This window comes from Euleptes europaea, chromosome 5 (genome assembly GCF_029931775.1).
Source record: "Euleptes europaea isolate rEulEur1 chromosome 5, rEulEur1.hap1, whole genome shotgun sequence".
Classification (NCBI taxonomy): Eukaryota; Metazoa; Chordata; class Lepidosauria; order Squamata; family Sphaerodactylidae; genus Euleptes; species Euleptes europaea.
This window is the reverse complement of record NC_079316.1, coordinates 34,847,239-34,865,670: the sequence shown is the minus strand read 5'-3', so window position 1 is coordinate 34,865,670 and position 18,432 is coordinate 34,847,239.

Here is an 18,432-nt window from a genome sequence, read left to right as displayed (position 1 = left end):
TAGGAAAACAGGATAAGTAGGGCCAAGAAAGACCTCATAATCAGGGTAGGGACAAGGAATTGTAATAGCAAAAATACTACTACAGGCAGGACTGGAGGAGCAGAGCTGGGATACCCTGGGGAGCTGAACTTGTGAAATGCTGTAGATATACCCACCTGGAAGAGTATCTGAGGGCTAGAAGCCAGAGTCTGGTGGGATAGGTCATAAGGTCATTTATAAAAATGACTGCATGTGTGTAGAAGTCCCCTGTTACCAAGCAGTATATCAGACGCCCATAGATCAAGCCAACACAATACATACCACAAGTGTGCCACAAGCAGCACCCCCTTCTAAAAAAAAACAAACAGGAACTTAAATGCAGAGTAGATAATCTTTGATTAAAGATGCAAGTTAAGGCAAACTATACTTTATAGGCCTCACATACTTAGTGGCTTTGCTTCAGTCATCTCCAGCTGAGTCAACTCCAGCATCTGTGTTCCATGTTCTACCATGCACCCTTCTCCGCCCATTAGTTTCGTATAGTGCTGCAATACTGCACCTAATCATGGTCTGTTGCTGTTGTAGCCATTGGTCTATATTTGCAAAAGGCCTAAATTGTGCGAATCAGCCTTGACCTGGAGCAAGTGAGAGTGCCTTTCTAGACAACTGTTTCGTTATTGCACAACAAATATGAAGTTCTTGCCCAGCAGCAACAGGCAACTGAAACATTCATGCATATACATCTGTGGGTAACAAATCACTTGATCTTAGCTGGATGCTTTGATTGAAAAACATTGTTTTTGAGATGATGGAACGTGATGTGAATGCTTTGTTATGCAGGGTTTGATCTGTGGCAACTCTGGTAAAGCTATGGACTGGTGATTGTTGACAATGGTTTAACCTATTACTGTGAAGTGAGAAATCCTTTACCTTTATGCTGACACTTTGGTCTGACTATCCTAGCATAAATTCATACATGCAGCTGAGCAGGTAAAGCTGCCTGAGAAAGGTGGTTTGTTTGGTCTGATATGTCATGCAATGTATCGCTTTTTGCCTCATTTCACAAGAAGACCACAACAGTCTAGTTCTCAAAAAGCTTCTGCCACAATAAATTTGTTAGACTTCAAGATGCTACAAGATTTGTTGTTGTTTTCACATTTTCAACAAAATGTTGTTCTCTTCTGTCGGGTAATTCTAATTGATAGCCTGAACTGGATGGCTTCAACAGTATTCATTGCCTGAAGGTTTTATTTGAAATAAACTAACATTTCAGTAAGTTGGCAATCTTGCACTGCATGCCATATTCAGCCTTTACAAATAAAAACTGCAACCTAATATCTTGATGATAACTTTTGCACCTGGAGAGTATTGTCGCTATGATGGCACTGTAACATTGTGGTTTAGGAACACTGTACTGGCAAATGAGACAGTACATACGCATTTAGTTAACAGTGCAGGAAATCTTAGGATCAGGATGGTTGAAACTAATTTTGGGAAGGGGAAATTATTAGGTAAGCCTCTTCTGTTTGATACATAACAATTTAATTTTCCATTAAAAAATAGATTGAAAGTCTTGTGTCTCTGTTGAGAAATCAGAGTTAATGAACAAATGAAATCATTCTTCACTGGGTTTATTTGTAGAGATGAAATCCCAGCTGAGTATGTTGATGAGTCGCTGTATGTTCAAAAACAAGATTATGTAGCCAACTGGACCATGCTCTCTGAGGAAAGAAGCCACACAAATGGTATGACTGACTGACAATTAGATATTTGTGCTGGACAGTAAACAGGTTCCTGTCAAACCAGCAGCCCTCTAGTACATTAAATTTTCTGCTCATCCCTTTTCCCAACATATAGCCATAAGCAAACTTCAGAAGGAACAAGAAGGAGGGGAAAGTTGCATTAGAATAAAACTTATTTATTGATAAGCATCTTTTAGCAGAGTCAGGGGGAATCAAGTGGACAATACAACTAAATTAATCAGGAATGCCTGCATTTAAAAACTGCTTTTCTCTGATTATAAAACATAAATTGAGGTTTGACCATTTTCTCTGTAATGTGTTAAATACATCAACTTCTAGTTTGTTAGAGAACAAAACTGCTGATGTTTGTATATCCATAATGACAATGAGGTGAATTATTAAATATACTTAAATCTTACTAGCCTACATTATTACTTTTAAGGAACTAAAGCTAATTGTTCACTGTTCTCTTTACAGAGGAATTCACAGGAAACATTTTAAAATGGCACAGTATGAAAGACTGTCAGTATTAAACTGGGATTGTTCCTCAGACCTATGCCCCAATATTTTTGAATTTAGATCCATATTTGTATACAGAAAATATTTAATCAGGACTGTTGCAGGGTTGCCAACTTCAGGTTGGAAAATTCCTGGAGATTTGGGGCTGAAAGAGGGTACACTGCTGACCAGAGATGCTCAGTCTACTTCTTTCCATCAGGAATAGATTGTCCCAGAGACACCTGCGATGTTGTCACTGGAAGGGCTGTAGCTCAGTGGTAGAGCATCTGCTTGGCATGCAGAAGGTCCCAGGTTCAATCCCTGGCATCTCCAGTTAAAGGGACTAGGCAAGTAGGTGATGTGGAAGACCTCTCTGCCTGAGACCCTGGAGAGCCGCTGTCGGTCTGAGTGGACCAAGGGTCTGATTCAGTATAAGGCAGCTTCATGTGTTCACGTGAATAATCAATCTCCCACTTCATGCTGGGAGAGGCACCTTAAAAGAGCACAGCACAACTCATTCCACATTTCTTTTAGCCTTGCTGGCACTGACAGAGAGAATGTATATGAGCATGTGCACAATGGTGCAGCATGCTTAATGAAGATGCCAAGGCCCCGCCCTGTAATAGTCCTGCAAAGGATTAAGTTCAGTATTTAATATCTACATGAAGCCACTGAGAGAGGTCATCAGGAGGAATGGACTACAATGTCACCAATATGCGGATGACACCCAGCTCTACCTTTCTTTTCCACCTAATTCCAAGGATGCTGTTGATGTTCTGTACCAGTACTTGGAATCAATAATGCTCTGGATGATGGTGAGCAAGCTGAAACTTAATCCTGACAAGACAGAGATTCTCTGGGTTAGTAGAAAGGCAACTGGGGAGTTGAGATCTCTCCTGTCTTAGATGGGATTATGCGTGTGCGCGCGCCATCAAGTCACAGCTGACTTAAGGAGAACCCATAGGGTTTTCAAGGCAAGAGACATTTGGAGGTGGTTTGCCATTGCCTGCCTCCATGTGGGCTGAGAGTTCTGAGAGAACGGTGACTGGCCCGACATCACCCAGCAGGCTTCATGTGGAAGAATGGGGAATGAAACCCAGTTCTCTGGATTAGAGTCTGCCGCTCTTAACCATTACGCCATGCTGGCTCTGGATGGGGTTTTTTATACATCTATACAGCTAGGTTCGCATCTTGGGAGTGCTTCTTGACAAAGCAGTTGCCTTAGAAAACCAGGTGGCTGCGGTGGTTCAGAGTGCTTCTGCCCACCTTTGGCTGGTGTGTCAGCTGTGACCATTCCTGGGTCAGTCAGATCTAGCCACAGTGATCCATGTCTTAGTTACATCTAGACTGGACTATTGCAACGCACTCTACTTGGGTCTTGAAGAGTGTTCAGAAGTTGCAGCTAGTGCAGAATGCTGTGGCTAGACGGTTGGGGCCAGCTACTGTGAGCATGTGACCCTGATACTACAGTAACTACACTGGCTACCGATAAGCTCCCCATCCCAATTCAAGGTGTTTGTTTTGTCCTTTAAAGCCCTACACGGCTTGGGACAGGTGTATCTGAAGGACTGGCTTCTCCCATATGTTCCTCCCCAGGAATTTAGACCACATGGAGAGGCCCTCTTGACTGTCTGCTTAGGTGAAAACCTCTCCCCCCCCCCCATCCAGAGTTAGGAATCCTGCCCAGTGTGGGAACTGCTCTGCTTTCTGCCAATGAGGTCCCTTGGCACGTAGCCCTCGTCTCTCTCTCCCTGATTGAACTTTATGATGCCCATCCATCAGATCACTTTTGGCAGATAGACCCAAAAGGGTGAACCACAGTTCCTGTTTTCCTGACTCGCATCTCTTGGGAAAATAAACAGTTTGTCATGGGTTCAGGAAGCCCTATCATAGCAGCCTGCCCATTTCCCTTGCTAGAGCACAGCTGGGCAGACTGTAGTCAGCCTTCTCAGATTCCATCCAGGGCATACATGTCAAACCCCAATCAGGGAGGCATAGCTGTTCACATGTTTATTGAACATATGTTTATTGAACAGTAGTATGAATAGGATTCAGATGGAAGTGCCTGGAGAAGGTAATGAGGGCCAATAAACTAAAACTCAGTACAGACAAAACAGAGGTTTTGTTGGTCAATGACAAAGCTGTTTGGGGACTGTGAAGACAACCTGTCATGGAGGGAATTGCATTAGGCTTCCCATTTTCCCATTGGCAGCTGGCAGGAGAAAAATAAAATAAAAATCACCATCATTTGACATCATGACATCACTTCTCTAGGTTTTCCCCAGAAGTAAGGTAACATTATTTCCCAACGGCACCCCCATGCCCCCCCCAGACTCCCACCAGTTGCCAGCTGCTTTAAAATCTGTTTTTCTTTTTACAATGTCTCCTGCCCTCTCCAATAACCTCAAGAACGTTCTCTTTTCTTTTTTTAGTTTCACTTGGAACTAAACAAGATCAGGCCAGAATCTGCTTGCCTTCTGATCCTGTCAGAATCATTGATGACTATAGGAACACCCAAAGCAGGCAACCATGAAATGGGAAACTGAACAATTGGGTTTTCCCCACATAGCCAGACTCCTGCTCTCTTCTATACTGAATTGTTGATTTTAGCTCAGGGCTGGTGCCATAGCACTGCAAAGGGGGGGAAATTATCCTAAGGATGCCAAGTCTCCTGCTTTGGTGGGAGACCTCCCTCTGCTACTCAAATAGGAGGGGAATTACCGGTGATATGATGACATCATGTCCTGCATGATCAGAAATGATGTCATCACATCTGGGGAAGTTGCTGTATCGCTTAGGAGGGGCCCTCCCCCACTGGTGAGTCTCCTGCCAGCCTCGTGCCAGCAATCCTACTACAGAGCCATATATCCATCTATCCATGGACTTTGTGAAGCAGAATTTCCTGCTTCTCATTCATGCTGTTTCCCACTGATACCCTGAACATTTGTTCCTGAGGGTCAGTGGACCCACAGGAACAGCATAAGGAGCAAAGTGGGGATCTGGGAGGGGGGAAAACAGACATCATTGCCCCCTTCTTTGGCAAATGGAAATGCCTTTCCATCAGAGGAACTGCATGGCATACCTGAAACAATCATGTTTATACATCCTTACTAGACCTCCTGTGATGCCTTTTCAATATATAAAGCTCAGTGTTTGTGCCTATCCAGATGTTATACTCTCTTCTCCCCATGGATTTAACTCCTTCAATATAAAGCGTTCATTTGGTTCTTCCAGTTGACACACATATCACTTTTTTCCTTGGTTCATATATTCCTCTTTTGTGCACCATTTCACCTTTTCAGAGAACCCAGCATGGGAAGCTTTGAGCCTTGACTGTTGATAGGACTAATGTCATCCCAAATCTTTGGCACTGGTGTCCCATGCTTCTCTCTAAACTCTGAGACCTTCTTCCCAGTCTGAGACGCATTTAGGATATTTACTCACACTGTTTGCTCAGGCTGCCCAGAACGATCCTTTCCAGTACACTAGATTTTCTGATTCAATGTACAACCTACAAAGATGCATTGTTTGTGCTACATGGTGCATAGGAAAAAAATTAATCTCAACTGAATCTTGACCTCATCCTCTTCTTCATCAAACGTTCATGTGAGCCTTTGTGAACAGTTCAGTGCCAAGTCAAAAGGTACCCAATGTATATTTTGCCCATGCCCTGCAGGCTGGATTAATGTTATTGCAACAGATTAATGTTTTTGCAAAAAAATACCAGTGGGATGACTATGGTTGCTTGTCATAACTTGTAACCCAGTCAGCTATAGTACACTCACTGCTTAAAACAGCAGTGACTGGAAAGGGTTCCATTGTGTTTTCTCTGAAGAGCTCTGTAGAAACAAAGGGGATTAATATGTTGGATGTGTCACCTGACTCTGATTCCCTGCGAGGAGGAAAATCAACCTGTATGGCCAACTTTTAGATGGGTGTATACAATCTGTTTATGTGGAAAGCCTAGCTAAAGCAACGTAAGCAATAATATTAAGCAATACAGGAATTTTTTCTTTATCTGCATTGCTGTTCTTGTGTGTGTAAAGTGCTGTCAAATTGCAGCAGACTTATGGCAACCTATTGGGGGTTTTCAAGGCAAGAGACTAACAGAAGTGGTTTGCCAGTGCCTTCCTCTGCATAGTAACCCTGGTGGTCTCTTGTCTAAATACTAACCAGGACTGACCCTGCTTAGCTTACAAGATTTGACGAGATCGGGCTATACCAGGGTGCTTTCCCTCCATTGCTGTTCTGAGAGAGTGATTTACATCATTACCAAATTGCTTCTGTGCACTTAAATTCCTCTCAAAACTCCTAAAACTTTATGGGTAAGTTTGGTCTCAAACCTACGCAGATGGTGCTGAATCTAGGGGAATAACATCTGTACAAAATGCGAGTGGTGAATCTGTAAGCATGATGGGGAAGCGCTGAGATAAAAGGATCAACAGGGAATAGGGAAATGGAATAAAGGATAAATTACATGCCATAGAAACAGACATCTTTAAATACAAGTCTGGACTGTTCAGATGTATAAAATAAGAGGGTAGGATAGCAGTTGGAGGAGGAAGTTGTATGGGGGCTACTGAGTTCTCCTCCACTTGATCCTTCTTCATAGCCCACCACCACCACCGTTCTCCCAGTTGGATTCAGTTCTGCTATCAAAGCCTGGCTGGGGAAGATTACCTCACATCAGGGAGGGGAGCAGGATGGGGGCAAGGGTTCAGCATTTGTGATCTGTTTACCTTTTTGCGCTTTAAATCACATTCCAATCTTACTTTACACAGGATATGGGCAGATCAATATTTAAAGTTCTGTCATCATTACATGTAGTTTGGCCCTCTAGTGAGACAGAATTAGAGAGATGGCGCACACGAGGAACACTTACTAAGTCAAGTACTTTACCCATGATCCACAGTCTCTTTAGGCTCCCTAAGTTACTCTGTAGTGTAACAGAGATAAGGTTATGTCTTTTTTCTCGCAGCATAATATTAGCTGTTCCCTACACATACACATACAACATGTCAAAGAACCAAAGGAGGAAGTTTTCATTGAATGCTTAACAGGACGTAGTGGTCACATGGAAGATTTTGTCTGTTTATAACCCAAATGCCAGATTCGTACATATTGTTCCACTCTAACAAATTAAGGAAAATATGAAATTTCTGAAGAAAAAAGTTTACAAAGAACAATCTTATTTGGTAGTTATCAATTGAAGCAAACTACATTGTTTATGTTTGCAGGGGTTTGAAAAATTGGTTGTGAGAATGTGTTGGGAAACTCCACCCAAACAAACCAAACAAACATGCTCATTTAAAGCAAGTTAGACAATTAAAACCAATCACATTTTTCTCCTGAAACAGATAAATTTAAAAAAAAAAGTTTATTGAAACATTTTGATTCAGAGGGCTCTTTTGTATGGCCATTGATCAAACATACATCCAACATGTTATGAAATATTGAAATATTAATGTCTTAAGAACAACATCATAACTGACAAAAGAATGCTACTATAAAGTTAAAGGGAGTACTATGACAAAGCCTATAAAATTGGGCAACATGGTGAAAAATTAGATTTTATATCCTTGAGAACATCAATTCTATTATATATCTCCCAAAATTGCTATATTTGCTATTGTCCAAACTAGCATTACCAACTCTGGGTTGGGAAATTGCTAGAGATTTGGGGACAGTGCCTGGGAAGGGCGGTTTAGGAAGGAGAGGGGGCTCAGTGGAGATTTGATTCTATACAGCTCACCTTCCAAAACTGCCATTTCCATCAGGGAAACGAATCTCAGTCATCTGAATATCAGTTGTAATTCCAGGAGAACTCCAGGCCCCCTTGCTGGAGGGTGGTAACCCTACAAACACACTTAAAATAAAATGCTAATTTAAACAGTTTATGTCATCGATCTCTTCCCATTAAATTCTCTTACACTGACCCTTTATATTTTAGATAGCAAACAGACTCACTTTATAACACTACCAGTATACCCTGAGCAGAGTTATGCCTAGACTTCAATGGACTTAGAAGGGTTTAACTCTGATCAATAAACTCACAATACAGTTTAAAGCAATCTACCATATACTAAATCTGTTGACTATAGCTGAACCAATTTCTTCAAGGAACAGCTAAGGATTTTTTGCATCGAATCCGATGGCGTGTCTTATTTAAAAAGCACCATTCACAAATGAGAGAAGATAACCACAAGGCCTATAGCCCTATAATTATGAACTAAGGAAAGGAGAAAAAAATAGAGGAAAGCAGGGCGGATTTCTTGGGAAATGGTTTTTTTTTTTTTTTTACCTCTATTAGCTCCAAGTTAAGAAATATTAACATTTCCCCTTCAGCCTGTTTCTAATAAATAATTGTGAAACATTTTCACCCCAAGCAGAAGTAGGTGGTTTTGAACTCCTCCACCCCAAGCTTATCATAGATTTCCAGAATTATGCAAAAGCTGGCAGCCTTTGCTTGAAGTAAACAAGTCAAATTCAGTACAAGCATGGAGCCTGAGGCCAAATTCACACATGCTAGTTAAAGCACATTTCAGCCCTTCTTACTTCTGTTGAAACACGTTTGTACGAATCAATTTATAACCATGTAGGAAGACTGATTTACAATTGAGTTCAACCTTTTTGCTCTTTACCCTGTATGTGTGACTTTAATCTTACTCATGAACAGAAGGGGGAGAGAGTTATGAGCCTAGTGGAGCAACCAACTAGATAAAGCGTGCAGTTCTCCCTCCTTGCCATGACTTGTTGGCTTCATTCTCACAATTTGGAATACAAAGTACACAGAAGTTGTTCCTACATGATATGTCTTTTTATGTATAAATGATCACCGTATTGCTTTACCCAATTGCAAGGTTGATTTCATGAAGCCATCTTAAGGATTTTTCTTTTTTCTTTTTAAAAAGTTGTGGTGGCATGATGAAATTAGAAGATCCACCATAGCATTGCCGGTAGGCTATGTGGAGCAGATGTCTCATGGTAAGGATTTCAAGTATCTACCATAGCAGTTCGTATCTGAATTAACTGGTTTAAATAGCAGTGCAGGTAAGAGACAGAAGCTTGTTCTGCTTAGTAGAGTAGGAGCAGCTTTGTAACACTGCTGCATATATATAGGGTTGCCAACCTCCAGGTACTAACTGGAGATCTCCCGCTATTACAACTGATCTCCAGCAATTAGAGATCAGTTCACCTGGAGAAAATTGCCACTTTGGCAATTGGACTCTATAGCATTCCCTCCCCAAGTCCCTCCCCAAACCCCGCCCTCCTCAGGGTCCGCCCCAAAAACCTCCCGCCGGTGGAGGTTTAACTATTCTAGTTAAATAGCTGGACAAGTATTATAGTAAGGGTGAGCTGCTATGTTACATACATACATTTCTAATAAAATTGCTTTTAATAGGGAATAACAGCTTCAGGAGGGGAAAATCATCCTTTCTCTGTTCAGCAGTTCTCTACTACAAAGCCACACTGCTTCTCTCCTGCAGTGTTCCAAAGGACTATTTGCCAAAGTATACATGCACTGAAAACTCCTAATTGGAAAAAGTTACCTGGGGGAGATTTTTCAGCAGATTAAGCTTCCTTTTTGGTTCTCCACTCAAAATCACCTACTTCCAAAGCTGTTTATCTCTAAGAAATGCAATTACTGAGCTTTTGTTGCATGCATTTTATGTAAAGTATAGTTCCACTTCCATCCTTAGTGTAATACCAGTCCTACCATAAGTGGTTAATATCAGGTGGCCCTGCTGAGGCCTAAGAACAGTACAAATTTGGCAGCTTTTTTACAATCAGCTCCAGCCAATAGGTGTGAGCTGATCCTCTTAAAGACTTAAGCCAGGCCGAAAACAGTGAAAGTGGCGCCCAGCTGGGTCATTACAAGAAATAAAAGTTTTTTCCTCCCCCAATGCTTGGAGTCTGGGGCTTTCCCCCCTCCCATGTGTATTGTTGCTAGATTACAGCTATTTGTTTATCTTTTGCTATTAAATAAAATGATCAGGCTTCTTTTAACCGGTGGCACATATTCAGCTTTTGGGGGTGAAAAAACCCCAGCTTGAACCAATATAAGTGCTACTTTGAAGAAGCTAATGCTTACTGAGTAGATACTTGCTTGAAAATCCTGGGAAAAATGAAGGGATACAGCTGTTTCTTCTGATTCCAGTGTTCTTTTATTGAAGACTTAGGGCATGTTCATCATCTGTTGCATTTGGCATGAGTGATGATTTGTATATATGAATGAGCATCACACATTATAACTTCCATATCAATCAATGGAAACTGAAAAGCCAATGTTTTCCATTAAGACAATTTGCACATTCATCTGAGTGTGGCCAAAAACTGAGTAATAAATTGATGAGAGGTCCATTGGTGTACAAGCATGTGTGAATCAGCCCGTATAGTTTCTTATGCATGGTGTTTTTTTCCCTGTCAAGTCACGTGTGACTTATGGAGACCCCTGGTGGTGGTTAGCTATTGCCTGTCTCCCTGGTATTCTTTGGAGGTCTCCCATCCAAATACTTACCAGGGTCAACCCTGCTTAGCTTCTGAGATCTGATGAGATCAGGCTAGCCAGACTATCCAGGCTTAAAAAGTAAGGGGGCAGATCACCACTCTTAGATCCTTCTGAGCTAGAGATCTGCCAGGACACATGAAGGGCCAGACCAAATGATTTCATGGGCCTTAAACGGCCCCCAGGCCTGATGTTCCCCACCCCTGCTTTATTGAGTCAATCTCTCTCATGTTGGGTCTTTCTCTTTTTCTTCTGCCTTCACCTTTTCCTAGCATTATTGTCTTTTCCAGTGAGGATGCACATATCAAGCCCAATTTCTTTGATCTTTCCACCTCTAGAACAGTGCAGCAGGATGGAGAAATCAGGTAGCGTGCATGCACCACAGCCACTCCCCAAAAGTCCAGCCCCTCTGTATACATAAGCTGCTAGCCATCTCAGGGCTAAGCTAGAGAAGATGCTAGAAGGTCTGTGACTGGTTTTGACAGATAAATAGCAATTGTAGTGGCCCTTGATTTAGATGGCAAGGGAGAAGGGCAAGTTAACCTGACCTTAAAATCCCCTTCGCACTTCTGCTACTTCCCAGTGAGAAAGAATATACAAGCAGCAAACTGTAAATGAACATGTTTCCAGCAGGGCAAACAGCAGTTCTGGTAGATCTATTTGAAGTTGGAAAAACAGTGTGGTAGAAGGATCCAACTCCTCTCCAGTCCATGGCTACTAGAAATTATTTCTAGATTGATGGAGATGTATGAAATGGATCTAAGCTCTTTTTATTACAGTGCATGGTGTGACTAGATACAGATGCTAAAAGGTCTAGCTTAGGCAGTGGCCAAGTGTGAGACCTATAATGCAATGTCCCTGGTTCAAATGCACTCCAGAGATGAACTCAGGAGGGGCCTTAGGATCAGCTCACCCGCACATCTGCAACGTGGGGATAACAGCACTGACTTATCTTACAGGGCTGTTGTAATGATAACTGAGATATTGTATTTGAAAGATCATGAACACATGAAATGTGTCACACAAATTCTAAGTATTATTATCATTATTACAGCATCACAGGGCCAGTTATAGTCCAGTTGCAGTCCTACATCAACAACATGGAAACGTTCTAGTTTCCTTGCATTTTCAAATGTCTGCAGGTCCATTCATTGTTTGGTATTGAATGGTTTTATCTATCTGCTGTTCTCAAGATCTTCCTGTAAGGCTGAAAATAGCTGCTATGGCATAAAGGCAACGCACAATGCAAAAACTAAACAATAGTAGAAAGGAAATTTTACTGCAAAGGATAATGGGAAAAATTCAAACAATAGGAGAAAGGAAATATTGTGATTGCAACAAGAATTCAATAATTGCTATTTTTTAGCTAATCCAGAATAACATTTTGACAAACTTTTCTAGGTAGCTGATCATAATTAATATTGCTATTCATTTTCAATTAAGTAAAATGGAAGAATTCATTTCTCTGCAGTCTACTGCAGAGTGATATGAGCATTATTTACAGGGTACTACAACTCTGTCATATTTGGCTTCAGTGAGTCTACTGCAGGATCATAGCCAAAAGGTACATTACCATAAATGCTGCAGTTTCCCAGAGAAGCTATTAACTAAAGAGGAACAGTCCATTAATTTTTTAAGAAAAAAAAATTAAGCATTGGTGGTAAGTGATTACATAGTCTGTCATTCAGGGGAAATTTTTCCTTCCACTCATAATGGTTTCCAAATTATTTGTGAACTATTTTCACAAACAATGTTTTTGCATTTCCTTCATCTGCAGAGCAAATGAGAAATCTAATTTGTTTTTAAAATCTAGTTTTCAATATCACATTAACATTCACATTTATCCAGGCACTCCCACATAGAAGCCAGCATGTATGCTCACGTATATTCAGCTGATGCATTATTAGGGTTGCCAACCTCCAGGTACTAGCTGGAGATCTCCTGCTTTACAACTGATCTCCAGCCAATAGAGATCAGTTCACCTGGAGAAAATGGCCGCTTTGGCAAGTGGACTCTATGGCATTAAAGACCCTCCCCTCCCCAAACCCTGCCCTCCTCAGGCTCCACCCCCAAAATCTCCAGGTATTTCCCAACCTGGAACTGGCAACCCTAATATGAGATGAAGGCATGTGTCCATACGCACATGTGGGTATCCCTTCACAGTAGGTTTCACACATGAAAATGGGCCACAGTCAGTGCTGTCAGCTCTGACAGTTCCTATTATCAGTTTGGAGAGAAGGGGCATGGAATTTAAGCACTTATGGTATGGGAGAGAGGAAGGTAAGGTTGGGTGCAGGATCATACCCACACCCATACCAGCAGAAAAGTTCCAAAGGAAGCAGATGATCTGCTATCCATCTGCAGATCATCAGACTTGAACTCAGTAAGTCAAATAATCATACTAATGTAGCTAGGGCAGGAACAGAAGCAAGAGAGAATAAGTGAATTGGAGGGGTCTTCCTGACCATTCATCTTGCAAGTGCTACTTTCCCTGGCATCTGTACATCACTATAGAACTGCAAACCAGCCCATCTGGAAGAAAACTGGCCTAGAGGGGAGGCATTTTAAGGGAAGGTCTAGTCAACAGTGCCCTACTGTTACACTGAATTAAATAATGATGACATTCCTAAACAAAAATAATGGATAAGGCACATTGGCCTGCTTAGCCTGGGCTAGTCAGAGCTTAGAAGCTAAGCAGGGCTGGTCACTATTTGGATGAGAGACCCCCAAGAAAGACTGGGCTTGGTATGCAGAAGAAGGCAATGACAAACCATCTCTGCTTGTCTCTTGCTTCGAACGTCCTGTGGATGCAGTCGTTATGAGTTGGTTGTGAGCCAATGGCACATTCTTCTTCTCACATCAAACTAGATGTAATCAATCGCAGTCTTAAACTGGGCATTATTCTGCACCGTCATACTTTGTCGGTTCTAAAGTGATAGGCTTTTACTGCAAATATTGCTTTTGTTACTTAACCTATTTTCTGAGCAAAGCATTTAGCAAATTAATAAAAGATGAGGACTGGATGAGATTGTAGCAACAAAGCATCCATTAGAGTTACCACAGGGACAGTGACTAACGGGAACCAATCTACAGACAGCAGACTTGCATTTATAATGATTTTTTTAGCTTTGAATCCAAAGGTGCATTTTTCTTGGAGGCACATTTGCTTCATGAGAGAAATTAGCACTTGCACACACCCACAACTTGCCTTTTAAAATATGGCCCCTCTCAGAGTGATCAGGACAGATGCAGGTGGAACCGTCACGTCAGGCCTAGCCTAAGGCTCTTTCCTGACCCTCCTGGAGAAAGCCTGGTGCTGTACCACCTTTTAACTTTTCGAAAGCAATGTAAGTTTTCCCCTTTCCTCAAAACTTTTTCACATAGTGAAGGCAATACTGATATATTTATTGGCTGTGTTCCACGTACTGGTTCTCTGTGATAGTATTTTATGGAAGGCACAGCTGTGAACTGTGCTGTTGCTTTATAACATTGTAGGCTGCCTGGAATGTATGAAACGATAGAATACAAAATAATTTTTAAAAATTCAACTGTAGTGCAAACAAATCATCAAATCATGATGGTTTGTGCAAAACAAATCATATGACGCACATTTAGAGTCAAATGAATAATAAGACAGAGAACAATTTATGCCATTGGTTTATTCAGCATAGTAATTTTCTTGACTCTACATAAAAGCTACCTTTCACCAATGGAATCCTTGCTAGGATTTTTGCACGTATGAGAGCCTATTAATAGGCCCTCATGACTCACGAGCATTCATTTAGGGTGTCAGGAGATCAGGATGTAAAAACAAAGCACTGCAACTGAACTTGCATGGCATATGTTTTAAATCAATTTCTGTGGGAATCTTACAAAGCATGATGTGGGCTTTCACACTTCACTATGTTGACTTTTGAACATGACACCTCATTTACCAGACGTATTCAAATCAACGGAATGAGCTGGGGGCATTATTTTGTTAATGTGACTGTTTCCTTCTCTCTATCGACTTTAACAAATGGTATGCCTGTGGGACCGAGGTGCCTTGCATTAATGACACTGTGACATTCTAGAACTACAAAGAGACTTAAAAAAAAAAAAGATAGCCAGCAGCCTGCCACATTCTGTGGGGTGTTTGAGCCAATTTTTCCCCTTAGTTACTTGGCCATCTCACTATTGTCCTGCTGGCTCTGTGCGTAGGGAGTATTTATGGGAATTTATACAATGATCCCATTTTACTGTGTTCTACTCATCTGATTCCATGGCAGCCAGCCAGGCCTTTGCAGTTGCTTTATTTTCACAGTGACACAGACATTTTCATCCTTGCTTTATAGCGGGAAGTCTTATTATTTTGGATAGCTTACGGAAGCCTGTGCCGCTTGGCTTTTTTTTTTATTTCTTGCCGTGCAACAGACAGTGATTTTCACAATTGCTTTTGCCACAGTGATTACAGAAGCTCACTTTTCTTGGGTCTGCCTAGCGTTTTTCCTGCTTCTGAGCTCTTCCTAATGACAGGGTGAAGAAGTATGCTGATAACAAAAACACTCAGATATGAGGACCTTTCCCCATGTTAAGAAATGACTAAATAGAAAATACTTCCAAGTAGAAATTAGCAGTCTTATATGCAGACTCTCTCTGTGCATATATGCATTTCACTTTGTGTATACATGGCACAGTCCATGGGTACACTTTCATACATGCCAATTTGCATGCAGGTTGTTGCATGCTCTTATTAGTTGAAATTTTGCAACAAGCTGGATCAAAAGGTTCTTAAAGCAGTGGCAGTCAGAACACCAACAGGCAGGAAAAGTCTGTAGCAATGGATTTACAATTTCTAGTCTGCAATGTGTTTGACATTCCTCTTCATGTATTTCTTTGCTGTTTCAGTTTAAAATTCAGCTGTGGTCTCTCTTTCATCAATTTTCTCATCATTGTTTAATCTCTGGCTTATTTGTTAAATATTTTAAAAGCCTCTGGAATGTGAGAACAAATTCCTGCTGCAACACCTGCATCTTGCTGAGCCTCTAATTAGTGCTCAACTCTGTGCCTTGCCTGGTATGCATGTTTAGAGAGCATGAGAAAGAATAGCAGGAGCACAAAAGCTGATCAGAGGGCTGCAAACCTCTGGAAAGTACTTGATGGTGTGCGATTGATATAGTTGGATCAGGAGATATTTTTTTCTGTGCCCTTCTGCAGAACTGAGATCAATTCTTGCACTCCTTGTGTGAGAAAGAGAGATAAACTTGCACTGGCTAAAATGGACATCAGATTTAAAGTCAGCTTTGTTCTGATCTGGGTTTTGTTTTTTGCTCTGCCATCACAACATTAATCAGCGATACCTTCCAGAATAAAAGGTGTTTTTGGTGTTTCTTGTGAAAATACCACCCTTTTTTTCAGCAAAGCTTTGCATGAAGAAACTGCTTTCCAAGAGAAAGGGGAGGTAGAACTCTCCTTCTATTTTTAACTCGTGCTTTAACCCCTGGCAGTTTGTGTCCTCCTACAGAGCATAGGGGAGGGTTTGGGGCTGTTCGTTGACTGGATCGGTAGGTCTGTTATCCCCTTAATCCTTGGATGTTTTAAATCTTTTAACTACAATAAAATGCAAAGCAATTCAATCAGATGATTTAACATTAATTGTTTAACAATCATTATTTTTCAGAATGTTTTTTTCCATATTAGAGCAAATTGAAAATGCTAGGGAGGGTCTGACACTCTTTCTGCTTTTTCTCAGCCAAGACTTCCCTGTGGGTTGCCTTTCCCTTAGACTAGAGGCAAAGTTCTTGTATGAGATCATCTAAACACCTCTGAAATTAAGCAGATGAACAAAAAGGTATACAATCATGGAAAAAATAAACAGAATAACCAACTTAATATTTTATGATTTTCAAGTACAGCACAGTAGTAGTAGTAGTAGTTAGAACAGCTCATTCTTTTTAGTATCCAGGTTATTTAGGAACATAAACATAGATTAAACTAAACACCTTCAGGCACACAAGTCTGAAAATGCCCCATGTGTCCTCTCCAAGACTATAAACAAAGTTCTCCTTCTACATTTTTTTACCAGCTGTCAGCCAAACGAATTAACTTTCTTTGATTGTGGCTGTGCTACCCTGTTCAACTGCTGTGGCTTTCTTTCATGAGCTATTTATTTCACACACAAACTTTCTCACATGGGGCTTTCTTCTCACCCTGAGTCCCTCACACAGAGGCTGCATCTGTCTTCTGTCTTGGTGGCTGCTATATTAGGCGGGCTCCTTTGCATGTATCAGTTTGCCATGTAGGTCAGCTACCACTGCGTTATTTTCACCACACTGTTGCCAGTGATGCTCTGTGAGGCAAACGGATTGCTCTTGGCATGTTGGTACACATAAAACAGCTCAGCGCACCATCATTGCAGTAATGCCTTGTGGCCAGTGCACTTGACAAGTTGATACACACACACAGAACAGCACTCCCACTACCATGTGAAGGCAGTTTTCAAGCATCTTGCATATGGTGGCAGTATGGTTTGAAGCCTCTCTGAAATTTCTTTGCACTCTCATGGAACCACTGGCTTACTATTTCCACAGTGCATGTAGCCAACACATTCTGGACTGTTGGATCGTAAATGCACATCTAAACCGCTTACTTAAACCAATGTAATTTGTTTAACTGCTATGATTTCCCTTAAGGGATGCTGGGAATTGTTTTGTGGCGATAATGAGAATTCTCTGCTGTAGGCCCCGCATTCCCACACAAGAGCAACAGTTCCGTGACAGATAACATCTAGGTAGTCTTATGCCATTTTATCTTATTCAGAGATATCTATGCAACCAGTGAGTGAGCTGTTACCACAACTTGTGTTCAGGCTTGGAGGTTGGAATTTTTAATTACTGCCAGCAGTTTTATATTTGGCCTACAGGCCTAATCCTTTCGTTTAACACCTCGGCCCCAAGAATGTTTTCAAGTGGAATCTGTTTCTCACCAGTGTAAAACTGCAACTCGTAGAGACTTACTGGTGTTCCAAGAACTCTCTGACAATGTGTCTGCACCGCAGAATTTGTTGCTGCAGCTACAGTGCCTGGTGCCCTTTTATCTGTATGATGCACCAGTGCTGTGTGGGACCTCTGAAGATGGTTAACAAGGTATGCAAACAGAGACAGGAGAGGTGGCATCCTAATGGTGGTTTTTTGGCACAATGGTTCACAGCCTGACAGTTTAACAATAAGTTTAACTGTAGTCAGATGTGTGAGCGGACAGAGCAGAGCCAAGCCATTCTGTCCCATGTGGCACAGATAAAATTCTTCTTCTGCTCCAGCAGTACAAGACACCATTTTGTTTCTGTTCCTGTAGCAATACTTCATGGGATGGGTTCAAATGGGTTTTTTTTCAAGCAATATATTTATTTTTAAATACACTGTATGATAAACTTGGGTCTTAAAGATAAAAGTAGTCCCCTGTGCAAGCACCAGGTCATTACTGACCCATGGGGTGACGTCTCATCCCAACGTTTACTAGGCACCGTTTACTAGGTTTGCCATTGCCTTCCCCGGTCATCAACATTTTACCCCCAGCAAGCTAGGTACTCATTTTACTGACCCTGGAAGGATGGAAGGCTGAGTCAATCTCGAGCCGGCTACCTGAAACTGACTTCCTTTGGGATCGAACTCAGGTTGTGAGCAGCGCTTTTGACTGCAATACTGCAGCTTACCACTCTGCACCACTGGG